Raw genomic sequence first — 11,869 nt, 5'->3', positions numbered from 1 at the left:
GAACAATATGTTCAGGACTGGTTCTTAGGAGTCATGACAACCAATTCAATTACTCTACAGTTTATTGCCGGTATATGTGTTGAACATTTCATGGGGCAAGGAGTCGATTACCTGATGCTTACCCACGAATAAGGGGGGAAAATCATAGTTCATGGCTTCAAGTTTAACTTTCAGATGAAAAAATAAACAGGATTAAACTTATTTCCTGCCTGACTGCCACCTCCTCTCCTTCACAAAGAGCTTTTTGGGGAAACCTTATACACCTACTATGCACGTAATCAATACGCTCAATCGTGATAGGCAGGAGAGGCTTTTGGAGAACATTAATTCACGTATAACCCCCAGAGAGCTGCCTAAGTAGGGTTTGAATAGGCATTAAATTAAATATGCATATGTTTTAAATGCACGTCATTCATTATACAGCAAAATGAAACTTTCAGGGTTTTTTGGTGCTGCTTACAGATCACGACACCTAAACACCTCAAAACAAACTGATTTCTCCTGTACTGACATTACATTTTAACGCAGAAGCCTCTCATGCCTCTACTTCAATAAATTTTTTTCTCATATGTTTCCAATGCCTTACCTACCATTCAGTAAAAGAAATAATCAGTCATCTGGAATTAGTTTTTTGAGAAGGCTGAATATTTAATTTTCCATTATCTAGACTTTTAAAAGCAGTCACTGTTTAATGCCATTGACGAATTGACATTTAGCAAAGCAACATCACTTCACAGCAAAAAGGGTTAAAGAGATCCGTATTAATATAGAAGTCAAGCTTTTAATATTCTGCAAATATTAACAAAGAAAGATGATAATGTTGAGTTAATATGGGTTAAGGATAAAATGAAAATAAATTTTTCTGATTGCTAAGTGTTGACACTTTTTTGGCTAGGCCCGCAGCCTTTTCTTGAAGGCTGTGTAATTACAGAAGGCTTTTCCCCTCCTTCCCCCTCCTGCTTCTAGCCCACATTAGTAATGACCCCTTCACTGCTTCAAAAACCACTAATAGTCTTCAGCAAAGGCAAGAAAAATGAACAGGATAAATTGGAATCCACAGTCAGTAATTTGCATCATATGAGGCTGCTTTGGCCACTCACACTCATTCCTGGCCATCAATCGTGCGCTGTCAGGTGCTGCACTCTGCCACCATGATAAATACTCCTCCTAACACTCTGATTCGTCCAAACAATGTAATTGTCCTCTATTCTCCTCTTGGTAATGGAGATAATGAATGACTGCACAAACAAGAAGGATTGCTCATCACAGACACAGGGGTGGCTTCAAACCGAAAAGCCCCGAGTACAAATTTTAATTGACTGAAAACACAGGTCGAAAGAAAAGAAATCCTGTCTTCCATTTCCAGGCTTCGAGACAATCGCTTCTGAGCGTTCCCCTCTTGGTTCGGGGGGGTAGGGGTGGGGATGTTCTTTATCCTGAATGTGGGCCCCCCAAAATGGGTAAAATGAGACTGTAGAAAACCCTGGTGCTGGAAAGCAGCCACAGAAATGCTGTCCAGTATGCAATTCATGTAAAACAACTCCTCACTTTAATTGTGTTCAATCCCAAACTGCGAGGAGCTGGTGTTATGGAAAAAAAAAAAAAAAACCCAACAAAAAAACCAAAACAAAACAAAACCCCACAAAAAACCCTCCTCCAAATGGAAACAGTTCCATCCAGTTAAATACTTATTGTACTGCGAGGAATAGTATGTTTTTAAAATTTCAGTCGAAATATAACCACACATAAAGCGAATTGCATTCAACAGCACAGAGCGTGATGGAAATCAGTGAGCCTACTCAGTGTGATAGCCATCCTGGAGCTATTAAGACATTTGAAAATTGGTACACACAAGATCAACAAACACTTAAAAGCGGAGATCTTATCAAAAATCACCTTGCACAGATGGCTTTTATTATTTCTAATTAAGAGTGAGGGACAATAGCACAACAGCTCTAACTTATTTAAATAATGTTCTACATTTTGGGGAAGAGAGAGAGAGAGAGAACTGGTGGTGGTTTCTGTTGATTTTCCCCCCTCCTTCAACATCAGTGATTCTACAGCTTTTAAATGTGAAGTGGACTGTTTATCTGAAAGTGTGCTGGCAGACTGCCACCATATTTCTAAGATTAAAGAAAGGATTGAAAACAATCAGCTTTCCGAGGAACTGAAACCATGACAATATGTTTCTGATTAATTTACAAATATATGTATATATTTAAGGCTAAACTACAGAACCAGAAAATTCCTACTAGTTAGTCTATCACAGGCATTCTTACACTTTATTAGAACAGACATCATATTGAAATAATAAGCATGGGAGGCCTTCATTTCTTCTTTGATCTATATTACTAAATGTCTGACTGGCTCAGATTTAAAATAAACTTTGGTATGTTTGCACTTGAAAACTGGAAAAAGACCGCAAGTAATAATTTGTTGTCAGTTTCCATATTCTCTGACTAAAAGCTATAGTTTAGTCTGTACACTGCTGGATGCCAGGCGATGTGAGTCCAGTCACCCCTGCAGTGGCTAAACTTTTGTGTAGGGATACACGCTCTCTCTAGTATGGTAGCAACGATGACAGGTCATCAGTATGGAACTAGCTGAAATGAATTAAGGCTACAGGTCACAGCTTTACCTGCTTTCCAAATCTCTTGCAGGTTAGTGTCATTACAGCCTTAACTACACAGGTGTGTACTGGAGAAGGTTATCACGGAACAACTTTGTCTCTGAACATTCAAGGATGCCAAATGCGCTGCAAATGTGAAGGCAAGATTTTAAGCTGTTTAACGGTGGTTCGTCAGTGTTGTCCTGTGTCATTTTAAAGATTTTTTTCTGTATAAATGCTGTCAATTTGCTTCCAGTGAATTAAATGATAATAAACAGTGGTGTTTAAGTGCCATCTATGCCCAGCATAGTTGCATTTGGCTTTAGGCTTGGGAGATTATGTAGACATAGGTAATAATTTTACTCAGACTGAGGCACAGGTTATAAAATTTCATATAAGATTAGTTTATTTTCTTAATAAGAAAGCTGAATTCAGAGGAAGGAACACAGAAGGGAGTTTCTGATCAGGAGTTGAAAATCTAAATTATTCACCTTAAAAAGCATAATGAGTACAAAATTCTATGGATTGTTACAAGTGGCAGGATTAAAGAATACACTGAATCCTTTAACTTTTCTCAGCCTATTAAAAGCAATCCTTAGTTGTCTGCTTAAATATGAATCTCAATAACAAGTGAGTTAACATTCATAAAAAAGGAAAGAGCTTTGAAAATCTCACCACCTCTAAAAATTCCCATTCTACTGAGCATATCTCATCACTTTATTGCCAAGGTAACCATGGGTATGTCATGAACTCTTCAGTGCTACTGGATGGTCAAATACCAGTGCCACAAAACACCTAGTTCTCTATCTGCAGATGATAAAGCTGTGCTTCAAACACAGGACTCAACTCCCCAAACAGATGCACTTCTGATTCTATGTGATGACTGCAAGTCATTTAGGAAGGAGAGAAACCACTTACATTCCAGAAGTTTCAAAATTCAACAGCAACAGAAAGTGCCACAAGCATATTCCCCTGGCAGACTATGCATTAGTAAGGGCTCCATTTCAATCGTGGCCCTAGCTACCTAAGATTATCACCCATCTCATCACATCACAACTTTTTCTGTTTCTTAACTATATGCCACCCTAAATGGTGAAGGAGAAGAGGGACCTTTGCATACAGAACTGGAGAACCACAATTACTAAACATGCTTTTAGAAAAGATTAAGGGTATCTCCTGAACCAAGAGCTTTTCAAACTTTCATTAAAGCTTACCTGTTTGATCTAGCTCTCCTAGAATAAACATCCTTCTCTGTTATGCTCATACATCCTGCCAGACACATTGTAATAATTCTCAAGCACTGACACTAACATTTTGAACAGAAAGACTGTTGTTATATCTCTGTTAATCCCTAGAGAAGACCACCCATATTAAAAATGGTAAGCACCAAATAAAGCACCTGGGCAAATAGACTCAGCTGGAGAATCAGAGTTGCCATGGATGATCTAACACCAAACACAGCAGTGCTCAGTAGCCCTGGGACTTCCCTATCGATAAAGTATAGCCATACTTACTACTGGATAACAGAGAGCTGATTTGAGCCATATTCTGCTAGTTGAGCTGAAGCAAGGAGAAATTAAAAAGCAAAGCTAGAACAGATATAGCCCAAGGGCCTAAACACCCCATCGCTACCATATTTCTGACTCCTGCTGGTCTGATGAACAAAGGACCAGGTGGACCCACTTTTCTGTGTTTTGCCACTTTAAAGACATCAGGTAACACATTCAAAGAGACAAGCTGATGTGCTAAGGAAGTTCAATATACATGAGAGGGTTGCTGATGACATATGGCTGCTTTTAGACACAACAGAAAAGAAAGATGACCAGCTGTGTGGATTGCAGAATGAAAGCTTGTGAAGCACATTTACAGGAAAAAAATAGATGTTCTAAGGAAGGGAAGAAGGATGATTAATAAAGTAATAACTTGCAATATCATGGTAAAAAAATTCCCATTGCATTGGAAACAGAACAATGACGGAGAACCATATTCTCCAGTGCTGTAAGAAGAAAAACGTTTTGTAAACTTTTGTACCAAATTTTCCCCCAGAAAATTTTCTTTCAAGTAAATTAAAAGGATGATAAGTGATCTGTACATTGATTTTGAGAACGGTGAGTATTCACAAGGACAAGAAGGACAACAATGAGTATTATCACTCATCAAATAAAATTTGGCTCTGTTTTCTGGGAAGAACTGGGTGTCCTGCTGAAAATGTTAATATATTACTGTTGTCCCAATTTCCAGCAAAACTATCAAAAATTTCAGGGTTTTGATACTGAAGAATAAATAGTTTGGCTCTGGTCTTTCAATTCAGAATTTTCAGTTAGTGAGTTCCCTGAAAGTAGGAAAAATAATGTGATGGTCTGACATAAGGAGTGGAGAAAAGAATCTATGGAGGAAATGGAAAAATATCTTTCAAGGATGGCAGGAAATGTAATGGTCTATTTTGTAGCTAGCAACTAATTAAAAAACAGAACAAAACAAAAAGCAAAAAAGAAAATGCAGCAATAATGCAGCAATTAGTGCTCTATAGGAAAATATTGATGTTGCTGCGGAGGGGGCTATAAAGTTAACTGAGATAACTGGAAATAGTTCTGTTGCAGTTGTGTGACAGAATGAATTACAGAAGGGAGAGACACTCAAAGTAAGACTTAAATTTTGTCCACATATTAAGAAGAGGTAAATTTGTTAGCTATGGAAAAGATGAAATGATAGAAAAGATTTAAAAAATGCATTTTAGATAACAAGGAAGTACTGGAGAGAGGAACAGGGATATTGGAAAGATGGTTTTCAGGTCAGTCTCCAGGCATAAAGCACAATGCCTAGTAATAAAACCAAACAGTATTACAGCGATATTCTTCTCCTAGATATTATATGATATCTCCTAGATGGTTGGATATAAAATCCTATTTCCATTGAGTCAGTGAGGGTTTTGCTATTATCTTCTTTAGAATTTGATTTGGAGCCTAATTTAAGAAACTTAACCTTTGAGTAAACATACATAAATGTTACTTTAATCTTCTGAAATACAAAATCTGTATTACAGACAAATATTGAAGAGTTTTCTGTAATATTTTATAACTATTGTAGAAAAAGACTGAAAAGACAACACGGGATGCATCTGTAGAATAAATTGATATACCCCAACAGGGACTGAAATTAAAGACACTAGTTGAAGACCAAAATCTGTAATGAAGCCAGCACAGAGACAGTCTTTCAAATCACTAGCCAATCAGTATGGTAAAGTAGTCTCAGAAGTAATGAAGGCAAAAAAAAAATACTGTAAATGCTGAAGTAAAAATCATATTGAGAAGGTTCTAAAGTGAAGAACAGAATTAAGCTATAAGAAAGAAATAATACTTTTAAATAGTTCTCTCTCTTATTCAGAATGAAGCGTCTCATCAAGTTCTGCTTCGTTAATCCCTTAAGAGAGAGCTGAAGCAAAGATGGGGGGTGAGAACACCTTAATGCAAGCCAAGAAAATAATCAGCAATACTGAAAATAGTTTCCCCTTCATTAATATCAAGATGCAGAGCTGGGTCCCTTTCAATGATGTATCAAAGAATGGTACTATCTGGTGAGCCCTAGAATTTTCTTTTCCAAAATGTGAACCTTTACCTATTGGCAGACTTTTAAAATATCTTTACTTATGCTAAAGGTCAGCCCCACCAGCACAATTTGGAGGCAAATATCCATTCTTGACTCTATACACTCACTGGTTTTGAGCTAAGGTACCTCCCAAAAAGGGTTGTAAATACCAGATCCAGGTATGTGACAGTTCTCAAATTTTGACTGCATTAATCTCCACAATGTTTTTTCAGGCTCACCTAGATTACTGGCTATGACTGAAGCAGATGATCATTTCATATTAGATCTTTTTATGTAGTGTTACCAATATGGAGTAGGAATTTGTGAGTCATGTGGACACATTTAGGAATGGAACCAACATTAAATATTACACAGTGGTACCCCCACAGTACAGTTATAGCTGGCTTTGAAGGTTCAGCCATCTCGCTGACTAATTCTTTTTTCAAGACTGGATAAAATGAAGAATCTCAGATTATGTGTTTGAAAAGTTCAGGACCACATAAGGATTTTTGCAAATCTGGTCTCAAACAATCCCAGTGCCCTGCCCTGCAATACACCCAAGGAATCATTTCCTGCAGGGCTGATTTAATTGAATTTGAGCCTCTACCTAACCTACTGGAGCTGGTTCTTTTCTGATTGCCCTGAACCAAATTTTTACAGAAAACAGTTTACAAATGCATCATGAAAGAGTACAGCGTTCACATAGCTATAAAGGGAGTTTCATTTTTTTCTCCTCTATAGACAGGATTTACAATTGATAGGGAAAAATCCCATGTCCGCTATGAACAATAAAGGACATGAACTAGTATATTCATTCAGTACCTGAATTCTGTTATCTGGGATAGAGAACTGCATAAATCAAGGATTCAAGAAAACACAGAAAAAGGGATCATATAACATGTAGATGAAAACAAACAAAGCTGTGAAGAGATTAGATACTTTAAATACCCAAGAAGCAGAAATACATTATTAATGTTTTCAAAGGAAAGGAAGATTCAAAATTAATCAGTGAAGAAGTGTTAAATACTTCTCCACCCCATAAAAGAGTACATAACATATTGTGGACTATTCAGTGAAGTACCCACTGCTGAATGTCCAGAAGAGTTTTCTGAACTTCAGCAATACATTGAAAAGCCTAATTTAATGAGGAAGGCAACATGGATTTATGACAGCAAGGTCCTTCTTAATTAACTTGGTAGTGTTGTTAAATAATGTTTTCACCGGAGCAGAGGAATGGAAATGCCATAGATAATATCTCTTTCAGTTTTATTACAGCGCTTGATATAATTTCAGATTAAAGACTATAAAGTAGAAAAATGTCTCATAAACAAGTAACAACAAGTGGTGGGTTAAGCTGAGTAGTGAGGAGACTCTTCTTACTTTTATATGTAATTGAGTTAGGCAACAATATCAGATAAAGCTAGAAATACAAAAGATTCATGCACTGTTAGGCATGAAAGGTATGCTAAAGGGCCAACATACTACCCCACAAAGGCAATAGAAGTTCTCTGTGGACTTCAATGGAAGCTGGGTTGTAAATTTATTAGCCTTTACTGATTAATACACAAAGCCATTTTTTCTTGAGTTGGAGATGCTGTTATGTAAATTGTGAAAAAATGGTGCAGAAAGATGTAGTTGATGTTTTCTGAAACATCTTGGTATAATGCGTGAGTAAAAGTATCAACAGGCACAGAACCATGTATCATTATCTCCCTCACCATCACCTTGCTGGATTATAGTTTCACAACCTCTGTTAGTGGTCTTTAATTCATGAGTCCTCAGTTTCTGCTACGTTGTGGGTTTCAGGCTCATCTTTTGCTTTTGCTTTTAGTTCAGAGATACTGTGCACCCACCAGGCTAAATAAGATCAACGAAGTTCAACTGCACAGCTTATATTTTTTACTTTAATACACAGGTGGCATACGCAGGGCCAATCATATCACAACTGTTATGCTAAATACTCTGAAGCCTGTAGACTATAGGCACAAGTCAAGTCAGAAGTATGGAGATTAAAATCTACTCTGCATTGATGTGAATTAGGTACTGATCTTGCAAAAATTACAATAAAGCTATCACTAAGGAACAGCTAAGCTACCCAGAACTGATCTCTTCAGCACCAAAATGTATAAACCAAGAGAATGATGCAACTGACTTGGAAAACGAATGCTATGATTTAATTTGTGTCGTGTTAGAAACTGAAGGTTAGACTTTTTTAACGTTTTTTGTGCTATATCCTGGCAGTAATACTTACACAGTGCTATTGAGCCGCACTTTCTTCCATGTGAGAACCCTTTGAGTTTCATTGGGTTACACACAGAATAAAACACTAATCAGTACAAGGAAGGTCTGGCTCTGAGTCTGGCTCATAGACAGAGGACCAGAGAGAGAACTTTGTTTTGGTTATTCTCTAAGTAGGAGACTTTGAATTTCCTTTTTACCTAAGCTACATCTGCTGAGCTAGTTTATTACAAAAGAAATGGGAACTATGGCGATACATAGCTCCAAGAGTCTCCCATTCATACCATAAATATGTGAGGCCATGGCTCTGGGCAAGCTTTTCAACACATTCAGTCGCAGGATTTGATAGAATGCAACAGCTAGCTCTCATTGCACCTCTTAATTTGCTTGCTGGAACTTGGCAATTTACCTTTCAAGAGCCACAGACCAAGTGGATATCTGTTTGGCACACACAAAAGTTCTTTTCAGGGATCTAGTGAAAGGGTAAGGTATGGTCTGCAGCTTAATGAAGTTATAAGCTAGTGACATATCTTGCCAGAAAAATATTCATGACTTACTAAAAGGAAAAAAACTAGTCATCACAAAAGAAGGGATTATGTTTTGATTTTTAATATGCATAGTTTAATTTGTACTTAGCTGATTTTATTTTTATACACACACACACACACACACACTGCATTTGCAAAGCAAAGAAAGTGGCTGCGGCAACTTTTGTAGTACAAAGACACCACATTAATAACGAAACCCTGAACCATTCATAGTTAAGGCCAGGTTTGTTGAAGAGTTCATTTGAGTTTTGGCAAACATTGTAAGACTTTTGGGTGCAGTGCTGCAATTGATGTTTTCATGTGGCAACTAGTTGAAACTGCCATGGTTCGGGCTAAGTATCACACTAAGTCTGAACTCAAAACCACAAAGATGAACTCCAAGCCATGAATTTACATAAATTTACAAACATTTCCAAAATTCTACAAAGGGAAACTGCAGCTCAATTCTTCAAAGATATCCATTTTCCAAAGAATACACAGATTTTGTTTTGCTGTTGTTCCCATGAGGCCAGAAGAGAAGACTACATGCTATCTTCTTCATGGAAAGTCCTCTTTTCTGCCTCTGGGTCCTACACAATTTGGTTATTTCTACACTTGCAAGTTGTGTACTGGGTTTTGAAAGTCCTGACAGAAGCAAGATCTGGAGACTTGCCTCTTTGAAGAGGCAAGAGCTTCTAAGAGGTGATAGGATGTAAGAAGGGAGCATTAGTAGCCAATATTGATATATTAAGCCAGTGGTCACTGTAATGAGGTTTATAGCAGGAGTGATGAGGTTTGAAGGTTTAAGGAAGGGGAGGTGGAGGCTTCTGAACTGAAATGGTCTTCTTGGAGAAGGGGCAGTAGAACATGGGTCTAAAAAAGAATAAAGCATCTGAGGAAACATTATGTCTGATTTGAAAGCATTTATTAGTGCTTGTGCCTCTCATTTAATATGCTATGATTATGACTAAATTTAAATCTGATCAGCTTTGGAAGAGCAGCTCAGATATGTGGGGTGAGAGGGCAAACACGGAAAAGGCACTAGCTCTGCAAAGTGCTTTTGGGGTCGGAAGAAATGGAGATGCTAATGCAGCAAGACATGGGGTTTATTTTGGACAAGGATTTAGCTCAACCTCAGGGAAACAACTTGGAGCAGGACAGTGAATCTGGGGGAAGTCATTAATAAAGGGTGGTTGGGAAGTAGGCAAGGGCTGTGGAGCAGGAGGTGTGGGTGCCAGGAAGACCCAGGGCCAGAGGGACTGAGTGGCTGGCTCTCAGCTGGGCTGGGCTGGGAATGCCAGGGAAGGAAGGGTTAGCAAATCACACCTGTAGAGAGCTTTATGGCAAGTGCTGGAGGCCATGATGCCTGTGAAGCTCTCTACACACACCTAGGCACCTCTGGTTTGTTTCAGAGTTCCTCTGTAGAGTTTAAATTAATTTATACAAGAGCACCAGATTTTAGAAAGGATTAAAAGGCCTCTGGAATTAAATGCAGGTAGTTTATAATCTCAGTTGTTTAGCTCTTGTTAATTTTTTTTTCCCATTTCTTTTTATTTCCACAACTTGCCAGTAGTCTTAGGTGTAACAATATATACTACGCGTTGGTGTTCTGCCTACCACTACCACTGAGCACAACATGCTGATTTTCACAGTCTTAAAAAGGAAAAAGCATGAAAACACACATACACGCACACAACCCAGTACATACATGCTTAGAAAACAGTAGATAGCAACATCTGCCATAGATCTGTAACATTTAAAAAATATTTACTAGGAAAATGTTAAAAGAATGTGTAGCTTTTACATATTGGAAGGCCTTGATCCAAAGTTTTTTTCTCAGAAGGGTGTACTATTTTGCCATGTGGTAGGTGCCCTGAGCTGCTGTTAATCTGAAAAGAAGCAAGAAGCCTTTGGTGCCACCATAGAAACATTAAGGCACCTGCAGTTCAGAAAGGCGAGCAAAACAAAATAGAATAGGAGTTAGGTGGTTAACTCACCTGATTTCAGTGGGAGCTAGGCATGCAATGCATTTAATTGCTTCTGAAAATTTGACAAGGTGCTCATCTGCATTTTTAGTCACCTAAATGTGTTCAAGATTTGGTCTTAATGGAGCCTACTGACCCTTCCACATGTATTGGATGCCCTCCCCTGAGATCACCGTCTTGCTGAACATCCAGTGCACAGCTCCCCACTATCACTAAGCAAGATACCTGTGTCAGTGTTTTGGGAGCTTGTGGAGACCCCATAAACCCTTAAGAGATTAGGCAACCTAAAATGAAAGCCAGGTAATTTACTTGCTCTTTTACTGCCCATTTCTTCTGGGTAGCTTTTTAAGAAAATCTCCTTACAATCAATAAAATATATTTATGACAAAGTACCACACTCCTACCAACAATCTGCGAGCTGGTACATACACTTCACGGCTTATAAACTGACACACTGTAATAGCTGCACAGTTTTTAGCAGCTGTCTCTCACACCATGTGTCCTGCCCAAGTGAAGACTGAGATTCAGACATGGTGTTCAAAAGCTGGGATTATCCTGCGATTTTCAGAATAGATGGCAACCATATAATAATTAATTCCCTAAAACCAAGCAGGGAGAAACAGCTGAAGAGAAGTGTTTTTTTTCACTACAAAACAGCTCTAACACCTGGGGGGCTGTCAGATATTCTGGAGGTGGATATAGTATAAGAACCTCAATAGTAAACTAATATATTGATATTATGTTCCTACCCACACTCCAGTTTTGGAAATGGATGTGTGACTTCCATAGCAAACAACAGGTGAGTCTGCACATCCATCCTTATACATGACTCTAAACGTACTTATGAGAAAGAGGAGTCCAGGAATAGGAATTCTACCTAGATTTTAAAGAATTAATCCTCCTCTTTCTTTTTATCTGAATGAGGT

The 11,869-nt window shown here is 38.1% G+C and overlaps 1 protein-coding gene across 6 annotated transcripts in view; it reads right to left on the bottom strand.

The window, feature by feature from the left end:
- MEIS2 (Meis homeobox 2) overlaps positions 1-11,869 on the bottom strand; it is a 175,004-nt gene that overhangs the window by 63,795 nt on the left and 99,340 nt on the right. The gene's annotated exons all lie outside the window — the stretch shown is intronic.

Source organism: Falco rusticolus, chromosome 7 (genome assembly GCF_015220075.1).
Source record: "Falco rusticolus isolate bFalRus1 chromosome 7, bFalRus1.pri, whole genome shotgun sequence".
Lineage (NCBI taxonomy): Eukaryota > Metazoa > Chordata > Aves > Falconiformes > Falconidae > Falco > Falco rusticolus.
The sequence above is the reverse complement of the archived record's forward strand: the minus strand, read 5'-3'. Positions and strand labels throughout refer to the sequence as shown.